At 53.5% G+C, this 15126-nt stretch overlaps 1 long non-coding RNA gene across 1 annotated transcript; it reads right to left on the bottom strand.

Annotated features, from left to right (window-relative positions):
• Positions 1 to 6108: 6108 nt before the first annotated feature.
• On the bottom strand, positions 6109 to 14572 carry LOC115503328. Its single transcript, XR_003965347.1, has 5 exons — positions 14442 to 14572; positions 13756 to 13865; positions 13291 to 13495; positions 11426 to 11535; positions 6109 to 6264 (listed from the first exon to the last, which is right to left on the bottom strand). It is a non-coding gene; the product is annotated as an uncharacterized LOC115503328 (long non-coding RNA).
• Between the last annotated feature and the right edge of the window lie 554 nt (positions 14573 to 15126).

Below are 15126 nucleotides of genomic sequence, written 5' to 3'. Positions count from 1 at the left end.
GGTGGCCTAGTGGGTCCTCAGGAGCTCCTGCCGCCACCAGGGACCCACGCTGCCCGTGGGATGTGTGTCCTCACCTCCAAGTTAGCTGAATGAGTTCAGGCAGAGTCAGTGTGTTTTGGGGGAGAAATCACCAGTAAAGCCCAGAACCTGCCCCACTGATCCGGGGGCAGGTCCTCAAGTTCATTTTACAGCTGCCATCACGAGCCCACGGAAAACTTTGGAGACGCGCTCTGGAAGCCACCATGTCCCGCTTCCTGCCGTGGGTCCACCAAGAGCTGCCGAAACGCATTCAGGAACTTGGGAAGGGGACTGTAGCCGTCACCATGGACGTGTGCGCTTGCCGGGGTCTTCCTACCCGCTTCTCCCTGGCCGCCTATAAATGGAATCTTTTGGAACACTCCTGGGAAACAGTTTGCTTTCCTGATTAAATGACACAGACCCAGCTGTCGCAGTCCTGGAGCCCTTCTTCCTTCCTCTTCTGAATGCCGACGTGATGTCTGGTGATGCAGCAGCTATCTTGAGACCATAATGGGACAGGTCATGGCAATGCAGTAGAAAGAACGATGGGCCCCCAGAACTGTCCACATCCTAATCCCCAGAACCTGTGAAAACGTTACCTTACGTGGCAATGGGGAAGTAGGGTGAAATGAGAGTCTCTCATCAGCTGCCCTTAACAGAGGGAGAGTACCGTGCATCATCTGAGTGGCCCAGTGTAGCCACCAGGGTCCTTACAAGTCCTTACAGCAGAAGAAGACAGTAGGGGGCAGATGTGACCGGAAGGGAGGTGGAAAGACACCACATCGCCGGCTTGGGCGAAGGGACAGAGGGCCCCTGAGTCGAGGGGTGCCAGCGCCCCTAGAAGCTGAGAAGGGCAATGATTCACCCCCGGTGCTTCCAGAAGGACTCATCCCTGCCGACACCTTGACTTTGGACTTCTGACCTCCGGACTGAAGACTGGAGCCACCGGGTCGGTGGTCAGCTGTCACAGCAGCCACGGGGTGTGGATGCAAGTTGCCTGAGATGCTGGCTTGTCCGCATGGAGCAAGCGCACGAGCACCCGCAGCCAGACAACCTCGTCACGTGGCCAGAGGGACCCTGTGCGTGGTGCAGCCACTTCAGGCTGGGCCACTCGTGACTTGAAGCCCAACGTCTTCCCAATTGGCATCCGTGTCAGCCAGGCAAGCCTGCATCTCAGAACCCTTCTTGCGAGAGAGGAAGATGCCCGCCTGTGACCGCACTACCGGGTCCGAAGACGAATTCTGAGTGGCTCCGGGCCTCTTCCCAGAAAGGAAGGTGCAGTAAGACCAGACCTCCTTGAGCAAGGCTCTCAAGAAAAGGCTTCCCCCCACAGAATGCCCTAAAGCCCCTCAGCACTCTAAAGAGAGAGACGGGTTGTTAACTACATGTTTACCGAACCCTGACGTGAACCGAAGACACAAAAGCTAAGTGCAACACACAGGAGTGTCAACTTGGATAGGTGTCGTGGCAGGGTCTGTGGGACACAGACGTGTCCGTAACCGCCTACTTTTACTGGGTACAAGTGTTCTCTGATTTAAGGGGGGGCAGGATGTTCACCCCTGATAAGAGCCCACTGGCGGACAGCCCCCGTTTGGGGAACACAGCTTGACCGTACGTAATTTCCGCACCGTGTTTCCCCATCTCCTTTATCACTTGTCCTGCGACGAGGTTTCCAGGAATGGCCACAGGGAGATGCGGGGCTGCCTCTGCTCATTCGCGCCCTGCGACGGAAGCCACAAAACCTTCATCAGGGCCCTCCTGCTCTGTGATGGGCAGGGGAACCCGGCTCAGGGTCACCTGGCACAGGACGGGCTGGAGAAGCAGGGCATACATTTGATCCTCACTCCGAGCGCGCTCGGACACCCAGCTGCGCACCAGAAACACGGTCCCATGAGCGGATTAGCACAGGGCCTGGCCGGTGATCCGTGCTCCGTAAACACTAACTATTGAAATGTTTTTCTTTCTAAAACTCACGGCAACCCTGTGAGAGAAACCTGGGGAATGTTCCCAAAGAACGGGCCAGGAGTCCGAGGCTGAGGAGGGCTCAGTGACAGCATGAGAATGGGGCCCGTGTCCCGCTCCCCTCAAGCAGTGTCCCTGTGGCACCCAAGGGCTGGTACCCGGGTCGAGTTGCCAGGGCAACCACTGCTCCCATGCTCTTCCCAGGCACCAGCACCACCCTGCTCACACTCTTTCTCAGCAGCCCCGGCAGGGACCTAGCTGCCTACTCTCAAGAGGAACCAGCCACGAGACCAGGGGAAGGGGGTAGTGCCCCGCCCAGCACCTCAGAGCCCAGGAGGGGTGCGGGGAGCAGCGCCGTGCCCAGCGTCTCAGGGTGTGTGAACACAGGCGGCCAGCAGACTTCCTGAGCTCCCCACCAGGAACCCCAGTCCCACCAGCTGCCACGCCAGAGCCCTTTCTGGCCCCACAGTGTGCAACGAGGTCAGGAGGAGGTTGTCAGCCAGAAGCAGAGGGAGCTCACTCCCAGGGCCAGGCTCTCAGCTCAGAGAGCCCGCTGGCAGAAACCCCCGGGTCACCCAGGAGCCTGAGGGTTGTGGGGGCTACAGCAGGACCAGGGAGGCGGTGGCACCTCCCAGGGTGTGGTTGAGAAGGGGGAGCCCTCATCCCCAGCACGACCCCAACCCCAGGCCCCTGCAGGCCCCAGACTTTGTGCAGGCCCAGAGACACCCTCAGGGGCTGCGGCCGGGACCGTGGGGCCAGGCGGGGGTTTGCCACTTGAAGCCCACTCTGTCACCAACCACTGGGTGAACCCCCAACCTCTCGGTGCCCCCATTTCCTTCTCCGTGGAACAACCGTCCAAAAAGATGCCACCCACTTTAGGGGGAGTCTTGGCCAAAACCCAACCCCGTATTTTCCCAACCGGTAGAAACATGTTAATTCATTTTGTTTTTCATGAGTGAAATCTCCAGAATGCGAGGAGATAAACGTCTCGCCAGAAGGGTTTTTGCAAAGAGAAACGCTTCCCTCACCTTCGAACTGGGAGGGCGTCCATAGCAGTCACCGATGACCCACGCCGCGCTCCCAGCCCTCTGCTGGCTGCCTGACCACATCTGCTCGCCACCCCACCCCTCCTTGTTGACAGGATTCTGGTTTTATTTGGCTTGGCAGTGGACCCGACTAAAAATATGCAGTTTCCCAGACTCCTTTGCAGCGAGAGTGGTCAGGTGACGGCGTCGCAGCCAGGATGACGGAGGTGAGCAGCCCAAGAGAACCCTTCCGCCACGACAGGACAGCGCGCCTCTAGCTGGTGCAGCCCTGAGCCTCACGGGTGAGGGGTACACCTCGTGGCCGAGAGCCCACGGGCTCTGGGCCCCAAAGACGGGGGAGCCGGGCCCCCGCCCAGACTGCCCTCCTCCAGCCGCCCGGGGCCTCAGACAGCCCGATCCCGTCACTGCCCACCAACGTGGTCCCAGCTGACGCACTTGCTGAGTGTGAAGGGCTGCGGCCCCACCACTCCTGCACGAGGGGACACCAGAACGCAGCCAGGTGGCCCCCATGGAAGCCGCCTCCCCCTCGCCCATCTGAGACGGTCGAAAGGCACGCCATCCAGTCGCTATGTTCTTGGCTTCCTGGGGGCATGGAATGGCAGGCTCCCTTCGTGCCCTAAAATAAGTGTTTTGTTTGTTTGTTTTATCTTACCTATTTCTGCAGCGAAACCAGCCTCCCAGTTCCCCGAGACATAAATATGATGCCCAGAGCTGCTTTCCCCCCACCCTGGGTGGTGAGTGACAGGGATCCCCTCCCAGGAGGGACCTCAGCGTCTGCATCTGCAAACCAGGGTGGCCACACCCCGCCTACCCGGTTGGGGACAAGTGGCATGAAGCTAGAGCAGCCCCCTGCACCCTGACCTCCGCCCGGGTTTCAGACCACACCTGCCCTCACAGTCCCCTCCCCACTGGGGCCCGCAGGAGAGCCCCGCGCCCCTCCCAGGATCCCTCACCCAGAGGCCCGGATTCCTCTGCACCCACATCAGGCTGACCTCTCACACCTCCATTCAGATGCCCATCTGGACAGCTTCCCTGAAACTCTGTGCACCTCCGGCCCCATCAAACCCTGCCTGCAAAGCCTGTGGCTGCCCACGCACGTGTCTGCCTTCCCAGTGGACTATGGGCCCCGACAGACGTGCTGTTTGCAGCCGGAGACCAGAGCCGTCCAAGCACCCCGTGCACAGTAGCTTCTCGGCTAGATGAATGAGTGAGGGCATCTGGCTAACTCAAGGGGACCCCAGAGTTGAATTGAGAATATGCTCGTGCATATGACAGCCGGGACAGGACAGGACGAAGACGGGAAATATTCAGATAACCACCCTGAGTTTTTCACTGCACTTAAGCAGGGTCTTGAAGAAAAGAGACTCGCTAGTCTCAGCACCCCAGGGGAAGGAGCAGCATGTGCAAAGGCACTGAGGCACGAGGCAGCATGGAGCCTTTGAGGAGCAGGCAGTCGTGAGCATGGCTGAAACCTCGAGGGCACGTGTCAGGGATCAGAGAGAGGAGAGTGAAGGCTGGATCGTGGTTGTTGGCTTTTATAACAATATTATCATTAATCCTGCTCAGAATAATGGCGACAGTTATTACCTGCTGTGCTCTGTGTGCCTTACACATATCACCTCAATTCCCACAAGCCCCCTGAGGTGTGTCCTACTGTCATCCCCACTCTACAGAGGACAACACCGAGGCCCAGAGAAACAAACCGACTTCCCCCAGGACGGCCATTCGGAAATGGCTGAGCCGGAATCCCAGTCTCCGTCGGCCTGGCTGCACGACCGTGTTCTCAAGGGCCATCTTAGACCACGCGAGCGGCTCGTCACACTGGCAACTGGGTAACAGCTTTCCCCACAGCAAGCTGCACAACGAAGCCTCGCGACACGCGAGCGCAGCATTTACCGGCCCTGCGCCTGGGCAGTCAGCTGGGCGTCCCCGCTGACACTGGCTAGGCTGACTTACGTGTGCAGGAGCTCCACGGCGCTGACCGGGCGAGCGGGCTGCGCGTTCTTCGTCCTTCCTCAGGCCGGCACAGCCACGTCTCATGCTGGCAGCAGGGCCGCGAGAGTGCTGCTGGAAACAGGGACATGTGTCTCCAAGCTCCTGCTTGTGTGAAGTTTGCTAACATCCCACTGACCGAAGCAAGTCGGATGGCAAGACCTGGATCCAGGGGCGAGGAAACCCACCTGCCTCTTGGTAGACGGAGCTGCAAATCCTCAGCAGAGGGCTTGGCCACAGGGAGGGGTGAAGACCCGAGAACATTTATGCGTTTCACCTGCTGCAGGTGGGGGCGGGTGGGGAGGGGGGGAGCGGGGGGGGGGGGGGGGAGGCTGACTTTTCCAGGGCTATGGCACACGCCAGTGGGAGAGCTGCAATCCCTGCCCGGACCTTCTGACCTCAAGACCCCTGCCCCACGTGGCTGGTGCTAGATCCCACCAAGAAAAACAGAAACTTCGCGGAGCACTTCAAACGAGCAAATTCAATACCTGGAACTGGTCGCTGCGGAGACGGAAAAGGCCCACCAGAGTGGGGCCCAGGGGACACGCAGGCACAGGGAGCCGCGAGCATCCCCGGACTGCGGGACGGGAGGGCAGGCGAGGGCCTGTCCCTGCAAGCAGCACCATGGGCTGAACGCCCCGTGGCTCCCGCCTCCCCCCAGACCAGCCGAAAGCAGGGAGGCTGTGCAGGCAGCCGCTCAGGGCCCTGCAGCACAGGACGGACAAGGACGGGAAGAGGGGAGGAACCGACGGCCGAGGGCCCCCAGAGAGCCAGCTATGAGGCATCTGCCCCTCCGTCCCCCGTGTGCTCCAGGGCAGTGCTTCCCCAGCGGCCAGGACAGGGCACACACACCCGGAGTCCGATGTGGGAGGTCTCGGTGGGGCCTGAGACTCCACATTTCTAACCAAGCCCCAGGCGGCGCCGACACCGTTGGTCTGTGGGCCACGCTTCCCACCACAAGGCACTGGCATGGGAGGGCCACAGGGTGTGCGAATGCCTTCGGGAAGACGTGGCCTCCACTCTCCCTCCTTCTGTGAGCCTCTGAAGCAGGAACAGGAGAGAAAACCAAGATCCAGCAAGTGCAAGAGACTCACCTGGGGTGTCCGGCTGGTAGGTGGCCAAGACGCGATGCCAGGCAGCCCCCTCTGCCCATTTATTTCGGGGCTCCGGGGACTGGCCCAGAGACCTTTATCCAGCACGATCTATAGGCCCCGCCTTTGCGTTCACAGTCTCAAATCTTCACAACCTGGAAAAGGAAGATTGTCAGCTCCCTTTTATGCAGGAGGGGACCGAGGCTCAGGAAGTTTAAGGAATCCCCCACGGTCAGCAGCGAGTGAGGGCAGAGCCCCACGTGAGCCCCAATCTCCTGCTCCAGGAGTGACACCTCACTCGACAAATACTGACTGAGCACAGCGCTCAGGCCCTGCTGCACAACGTGGGGTCTGTGATCCCCTGGCCTGGATTCGAGTCCGCAGCAGCTGTGAGGCCTCGAGGGTCTCACTCGGCCTCCCCGGGACTCAGTCTCCTCAACTGTCAGACGAGGGTAACAGCAGTCCCTACCCTGGCAGGCAGTATCCAGTTGTCCCAGGCCATGCCTGGCACATGGCCACCTCTGGATTAACACCCACCCTTGTCGTAAGTCTGCAACAATCCCAATGCTTAGATTCTAGGCAGGGGAGACAGTCAACCGGCAAGCGAAAACACAGTAATTTGTTAAGTGGCTGAGTGTCCAAGATCAGGGTTCCAAGAAGGTGGGGCACCGGGGTGGTCAGCGAGAGCAGCCATCACAGAACGGCAACATGGCATTGTTGTCTGAGCCCCTGTCCAGGCCGGGTCCGTGGCCACAGGTGCTCGTGCCGCAAGGCCGGGTGATCCGAGGGCTCCCACTGGGAACGTGGCTCTGTCCCCAGCAGGGCAAGCCCAACCGCAGCCTGGGGGTGCACCTGCATGCCCAGACCCCCTCCAGGGGAATGTCAGCGTGGAACTTTGGGGCCCTGGCACGGCTCCTGCTGGGCACCTTGGAGGCGGCCGTGGCAGGGCCACTGAGAAAGGTGGCACGCAAGGCTTGTTTCCCCAAACCGCTCAGAGACACTCAGAGCATTTCTGAGAGACAGGCAGGGATTTGAGCTGCTGGCGCTTGTTTGCACAAAGGATCTCAGCCTTCTTTCTCCTGACATGCAGCTTAAACGTGTTCGCTGACCCCTGAATGGAATCCCACGATTCCCCATCTCCTTCTGAGAGAATTTCACGGGAGGGAAGGAGGAGGAGCTAAACGCATTGTGTCCTGTGGGCTTTATCCCCCCACTGACGGCTCTATCCATTCACGGTCCGAGACTGGATGCTGAATGTGTCTTCTGGTTTGTTTGGGTATCTTTTTTCTCTTTTCTTTTACCTTTTAACTAAAACACAACACAAAGTGAGAGCTCTGATTGCATTCAGCTGTTAGGAGGGAAGTAAACGCGCCTCCCCACCTCTGCTGGCAGAGATCAGACGTGACTTTCTCAAAAAACAAAAAGTGGAAAGTTTACAAACACAGGACTCAGACTCCGCAATGGCGCACCTCCGCTCCTAGCCAGGGATTTGTGCGGCCTGTCCTCCCCGCTGGCCACACAGGCCTCTGCGTCTCTGTAAACCCACAGGCAAACGTGGCACCCGGGCCACTTTCCACCCTCTCACCAAAATAAAACAGTAAAGACTAAAGTATAAAAAAAAAGTATTTAAGAAGTAAAAATTAAAACAGTAAAAGCCCAACTGGGTGTTGAATGGAAACCAATTTGTCAATAAATTTCATATATAAAAAAAAAAAAAAAAAAAAAAAAAAAAAAAACAGTAAAAGCCCAGAAGAGAGGAGACAATCACCCCTGCATCGACTCAGGTCCCAGCAGCCTGGTCGGTCGGCAAATGGAAACATAAAAATATTTTAGACTGAAATTGGGCAAATAGTCTGGTTGAGTTCATTTTCCACAAAAGTCTTGCCCCAAACAAGCTTATTCATATACATGAAGTCTGAAAGCACTTTTCCTTGCTGGGTTTTTGAAACCTGAAATATTTTCGGCTAAATGAGAAAATGTTCGCTGTTGAATGGCCTATTAGAACTGTCACGAATGTGATTTCTGGAAATGAACAAGATGGTAAGAAGGTTGGCCGGAGCAGAAATGTAAGTCAGCATTAATATCTGGTGTCATTAAATTGTCCCTTAAGCCACGGTGCCCAGTGACACAAAAATTTTTGTGTTAATTCTAATACGATCACCTCCCTGGGTCTGCACAAATCTGAAAGGATCTCTCTCCAGAATCACTAATGTTATTTTCTTCAGTTTCTACATATCAAATAGCTCTCTCTATTCTGCTAACAGACCAAAGTATTTGGGACATACAAGTTCATATTTTCTCCGTATCAATTTACAAAGGTTCACTTGATACAAATGTGGCTCAATAAACAATGTTTATTTTTTATGGGTTAGTATCTTGCTCAAGAAAATTAGAACTAAGTTTCGGGAAGATTTATTTTCATTTTAACTATTGTTAGCTGGTCACTGCCACTCAATACTTAAATGACTTTTCCCCCCAAAGGGCAAAATCTTTAAAGCAGAACAGAATTTATTTAAACAGCTGGGTTTCTTGCACGATCATCTTGTTAACACGCAGACTTACGAGCAGTAGGTAACTTGCACTTTGTAAATACATACAGGTAAAAAAAAAAAAAAAAAAAAAAGCCAGCACATCATTCGATTAAATTTTTAAAGAACAATATTTTATCACTACTAGACGCAATGAAGGCATTCTACTATATTACACGTACTCATATCTATGTCCTTAAATATTATTTCACATTTAGAGTCAAATTAATTCCCTTACCATCTTTTTCTTCCCCCAAAACAAACGATAACATCATTTTTAGGAAAAGAAAAAAACCTTTCTCTTGGTATGTATTTCAAGTAGCTTCAACATGCATGCTTTTTTTTTTTTCAAATTAAAAAAACAATGTGGCAAATCATTACCTAAAACAAATTAAGGAATCCTGTTGTCCCGTGAAGAACAAAAACATTGGAATCATCCAAAATTGTCTTAATTTTAACATTAAATATATTGAAGGATGTGCTCATCATATTTTGGGATTCTCCCTGGCAAAAGACGAGGACAAAAAATATTTGTTTACTTTTGAAATAAAGTAGACATTCTTCCCAGTGGAGGAGGAGGACACAGTCATCCTGAAAGCACTCCTGGGAGAGGAAGGGTAGAAGCCGTAAGAATCTGGCAGCTCCCATTTTAGCAGGTGCCGACAGAATAAAAAGCCAAGGTCCAGGGCGCGTATTCCCACACGCATGGAAAAGCCGTTTTTGAGAGGGTGAGGCTCTGATCCCATCACTATCTGCACATGCCTGATTTTCCTTGGCCATTTGTCTGCACATAAAATTCCACGCAGTGCTATGGCCATGTAACACTCTGCGTGATTATTACAGGAGTATCGTAAGGGTATCTTTTTTCCTGTGTAATATAAACAGGCCATAGATCAGATCTTGAAATAGCTACTAAGCTTCTTCCATTTTTATCTCAAACATCTCCGGGAAATACTTCTTTGAACGCTAGCCGGGCGCCGTCTCGGACCATTCCAGGAGGGCGACACATTTGCTAATTAACATTTGGCTTAAATACTTTAAATACTTTGACAGCTCGGCGTGTTTCAAGTGAGGCCTCAAAAACTCTTTACTTCTTAACGTTTATAGCTGACTGGACGCACCCCGGGGGGAGGTGAAGGGGGACCTGATGGGGGGACCTGATGGGATTTCGGGCTGAATCTCAGTGTCTTCCCCACCCCCACCCCCATGGGCCACTCCAGAAGTCACAGCGCCATCTGCCGGGCAGCAAGGGAGCCCGCGTCAGAAGGCCAAGGTTTCTGCTCTGGCAATCCAATTAGAAAGCTTCAAAAATGTGTTTCAGTCGCCCTGTGCCGTGGTTTCATAGCCGGGAGGGCAAGGACGGGATACTCCAGGCAGACGCGCAGGAAAGTGGCCACAGCCTTTTGACGTGCCTCTGGTCTGCAGCAATTTCAAAAACACTCTAGCCCCTTGCCCTCCCCTGTCACCCCCAAAGAGGAGGTTAAAGAGAGTGAGAGCGTTGCTATGTTTAATTTCTAAGAGTTTTAGATGAGTTATGAATTTCTGGGGTGAAGATTTATTTTCCCAGTGGTCGGCACCCACCTTTTCCTCCCCACACTCCCCCCGGGCTGGGGGCAAAGGGGGTACACACACACACACACACACACACCCGTGCTCACACCCACCCTGGGGTTCTTTAACCTGACAAGGCTTCACAAACACGAGAGCACAAACTAGGATAACCCAAATATTATTCTGAATCCCCTTTCCAGGCACTTAAGCAAAACAACTACCATTTTTGAAGTTTGTGTAACTTTTCCCTAAAAATATAATCACATTCCGATTATCCATCCGAATGAGGTCAATTTCTGGATTTTCTCAGGCAAATAACTGGCTTGCTTTTCTCATTCTCCCTGCTCCTAACCGATCGCTGGATTTGCCTTGAAATTTGAGCATTAATTACTTTCTCTTCGTAATTAAGCGCAGGGTATTCTTTTCATCGGAGAACTGTGTCCTTTCAAAACTGCCCTGACTCCCTGGAATAGTTTCGTGAAAAGAAGTAAATTGTAGACTAGAACATTAACATTCTTACAATCCTCCCAATATTTCACAAAGACGTTCAGAAGATTTTTAAGAAATAAGCAACTCATGTTAACTGAAAATTACAATTAAATTTATTAAGTATCACAAAGCATCCATTTTTAAAGAGAAACATTTTTACTGAACCTTACTTTTCTTTATTGCACGTCATAAAAATTTTTTTAAGCGTCCTAGGAGCCTAAAGTCAGGCTTTCTATTGCATTACCGTCAGGGATTACTTCATTTCATATATATACGTGTGTGTGCGCGCACGCGCGCGTGCATGTATACCAAAGTATTTACATTTTGTAACTTAATTTCTCACTCAGTTTGAAAGATCTGGACATTATAAAGGCAAGCTCATTTTCTGCTGGAACAAAATGAGAAAATGAAAATTTTAAAATTCGTTTTATTAGGTAAACTCAGTGGGGACTCACTGCTCGCCCTGAAATAAGCCAGCCTCCTTCTGTGTACTTTCGCCATCTTTCGGAGCCTCAAAATGAGAAGTAGAGGGAGTCACGCTGCTAAGCACCCTCCCCACCCCTCCCCTCCCCATGGATGTTTGTGCAGAAACTGTAGAGGTTCCTTTCCCAAAAGCCAGAGTGGTGCCGAGGGCTGCCAGAGGGGTTCGCGGAGGAGCCCGACAGACAGTGTGCTGGTAGAGAAAGAAAGGGGAGGCAGGACGGACGGACGGACAGGGGCAGAGAGGCGCTGGAGGAAGAGTACTCACAACTTCCAATGTCTGCTGCTGTCTGTCTCCTGGTCCCGGTTCCAAAAGGAAATGTGGCTCTTTTGTGCAGAACCAGAAATGAGCACCCAGGAAGCCAGCAAACTCACTAGCTGAACGATCAATAGAGAAACACAACAAAATAAATTACCAAATTTGGGGGGGAGAGGGTTTCTCCAATAAAGGAAAAGAAAATGCGTCAAGGGGAGAGGGGGTGGGCAAGAGCCTATTTTATTTTTTCCCGTGACCAGAGCTGGGCCCCAGGTTGGCCTCAGTGTGAAGCCGGGTATTTGCTCTCCTGTACCCACATGACATAAAGGGTCACCCGGCTGACTCAGGGCCCGGGCTCCCGGCAAACCCCGAGGCCTGATGTGTGAGTTGTCCGAGTTCCTGCCGCAGATCTGAAATGAGTTTTCCTATGAAAATACACTGAAAACTCAGCGACCCCCGCCCCTAACGAATGCCTTCAGTGACAGGAAATGTTAACCATTTTAAGTGCTTTTTATTTGCATTTGCTCCACGGCTGAAGGAGTGAGGGAGAAACGTACTCTTAATGGCTGGGGGTGAAGGAGACGGAGGGGGCAGCCGGGCCGGCAGTTTCTGGGCACGGGGGGAGCATCCTGGGTCCTGAGTCACCCCAGACGACAGTGACCTCGCCTTGAATGCCCGCAGGAGGAGGAAAGGGTCTGCACGCTGCAGTGAGTCGTATTCCAAATTCTCTCGTGTTGTTGATAAATGAGAAGCCAGCACCTTCCACCCGCCAGCCAGCCAGCCGGGGAGGCTGCAGACAAGGGCCCATCTTGCAGTGTTTGTGGTGCCAAGACGTGTTTGTGTGAGTGTTTTCTCCCCGGGATCAAAAGGGGGGAAAAAAGATTTTTCCCCCCAAAATCAACTAACCACCGCAGCTCAGAAACACAGGGAATGTGTACAACATTGTCCTTCAGAAATCCATCTTGAATTTTTTTTATGTCCTCTCTTTGATCAGAGGCCGACAAAGAATGACATTTTTCTCCATTCTGTTGCATTTAACATGGACTGGCACGGGGTGAGTTTAAACAAACAGATGGCCCAGGCATGAACGTTCCTTTCAGTCAGAGAGGCTGGAGGTGGGCTGGCCTGAGGGGGCGGGGCGCTGCTGTGGGGGGGGGGGGGGACTCGGTACAGAGAGGGGGGCAAATAGGGCAGCATCCCCGGGGCAGTTAAGACAGGACTAAACCCATGATGAGAACCACGTACGCTACCTCCGTGCTCTGGGCCTGGGGTCCCCCTTCGAGCCCACAGGGGAATGGGAAATCCTTCAGCAGAAAGAGACGGCCCACTGCATTCCAAGGTGTCAAGGAGGGAAAACAAAACAAAACAAAAACCCTTCCAAGTGGATTTCAGATCATCGAGTGCCCAGGGAGTGCACAGTAAGAAGGGTAGGCAGGGAGAAGGGCCAGGTGCTTGTGGGAAATTCTGCACCAGAGCCTAGCTCTAGGCCCCTCGACAGGCAACGGGAAACTGAGAAGGGCCAGCCCTCGGTTGAGAGGCTTTAAGCGCAGGCATAAGCCGGGCCCACTCCCTCTAAGCCCTATCAGAACAGCCACTTGTGGCCTCCGTGTGTGGACTCTGAGCCACTGACACATGGCCACCAGGAACCAGGAGGATGCACACACCTAGGACACATGTTCCGGGACATGTGGACACTCTGAGGTCACTGCTGAGAGCCACACAATTGTGTCTTCCCCGCGTCGGAGAATGGAGGTGTTGAATGATGCCTGTCTCCCCATGGATGTTCCCCTTGACCTCAGAGACCCTCCAGACCCCTCCTCCTCAAGTGCACAGAGACCACAGAAGAAGGACAGACCTCCTCACCACTGCCCACGTACCAGGCGTTAAAAGAAGTCCCCAAATCCCAGCCAAGTGTTTGGATGAGGTCTGTCAGCTGGCATCGGGGCCAGTGGGTGATAATGCAGAGGGCACATCGCAAGAGAGATGGTTCAAGCCGGCTTCTCTGTTTTCCCTTGTTCTGCACCCCCCACAAGCATAACCTCCTCCCCGTGCTGCTTCCTCTTGTGGGCTCAAGGTGGGCAGCTGCAAGGAAGGGAAGAAAGTTACAGTCGGATGGAGTAATTTATTAGCAATCATGAACGCCCTCGAGAGTGCAGTCAATTAGAGGCCGTGCATTTACTAGAAGCTCAACCAGACCAGGGGAGCTGGGGACGCTAACCACAAATACTGACAAGGCCACGCAGTGAGCACAGTCAGGGGCCCTGTGGCTGGAGGCCCCCACAGCCCCGGGGCCGCCCCGCCCTCGTACCTCCCATGGCCGTGTCTCCATTCCCCGAGCTGACCTGTCCCCAAGCTCGAGTGCTCAGATTCCAGCTCTCCACCACGTTGGGGCAGACACAGCCCCATGCCCGGAGCTGGCAGCATCCTGACTAGCTGGAGAAGGCAAGAGAGCCTACAGGGGGAGGAAGAGGAAGAATGTTCTAGAAGAGGACAGAGTCCAGACTCTGGGCCAGAATGCAGGCAGCATCCACACACTCTTCTACTGGTCTTTCTCTGAAACACAAACAATAAACCAGGGGCGGCGGGAACACACGTGTAAAAACAGCGAGCGGGCTGCATACATACACACACGCACACGCATACCTTCTTGGTGTCATTTATTTAAAGCCCACACTATGTCTTCTGACTAAAGGCCTTTTTTTTTTTTTTCCACACTGTTTTAGCCCCTACTCTCACAGAGCTTCCCTCCTTAATGTAAACGTAGGGATTTCCCACAGCACTGGAGCTGGAATGTTCTAAAATGCTAGCATCGACACATTTCTACTCCATTTTATTACAGAAACGTTATTTTATGGCACGGAGAGTGTGGTGTGTGTGTGAAAAGCAGGCAAAGGAGGGGTCCTCCTGCAGAGGGGGGACTGCCCGCGGTGCCGCTGCCTCGTATAAATCCCCAGAAGTGACAGTCAAGCAGGCAGGAGAATTTGGGAAACCAACAGACAAAATGTACAGTGCAGCCCGTGGGCCTCACCTTTACAAGGCAGAGAGAGCTTCTGGAATGGATGGCCCGGGACCTCCGGGGCCGCTCATTAGGCACTTGATGAATTGGACGGGGGGCCCACGGCCCTCCTGGGGTGGCGAAATGCTCAAAAACCAAGTTTTATTAACCTAATAAAATGAAAAGGAAAAGAAAAGTCAGGGAAATTTCAGCTAAAAGGATAAATGCAGGAAGCATAGTAAGTTCACCTACTTTGACTATATTTAGACCCATTCTGGCGGACAACAGCAGTTCCCACAAAGACCCCGCGTTCCTGATGCTGGATCTCAGCTGACTGGACAGCAATGTGCCACGGCTGGTCTGGAGACATCCGGGGTGCCTTGTGCTCACGCTCTTAGGAATGAATTATAAGCCCGTACTTTTTCACCTCCTCTAATGCCAAAGCCAGGGAGTGCAAGAAGGGAAACCGGCAAAGGGCACTCCTTGGGGCAAACAGGGGTTCCGGAGAGTGACCCTGCCCGACCCTGGGCAGGAAAGGAATGCCATCAGCATCCAGGAATCTCAGAGCGCCCACCTCGCGGAAGAGAAGTGTAAGCAAGAATTACAGCAAACAAGTCAAGCGCATGCAGACATGACAAGGTGTCCATTATTTGCAAATACCTTCAGGGGCCCTTGACTCTGGAAGTGGGGGCTAGGAGGGTCTAGTTCAGGAAGAGGC

This window comes from Lynx canadensis, chromosome E2 (genome assembly GCF_007474595.2).
Source record: "Lynx canadensis isolate LIC74 chromosome E2, mLynCan4.pri.v2, whole genome shotgun sequence".
Taxonomy (NCBI): domain Eukaryota; kingdom Metazoa; phylum Chordata; class Mammalia; order Carnivora; family Felidae; genus Lynx; species Lynx canadensis.
Note: the sequence above shows the minus strand (reverse complement) of the source record. Positions and strands in the feature narration are given on the sequence as shown.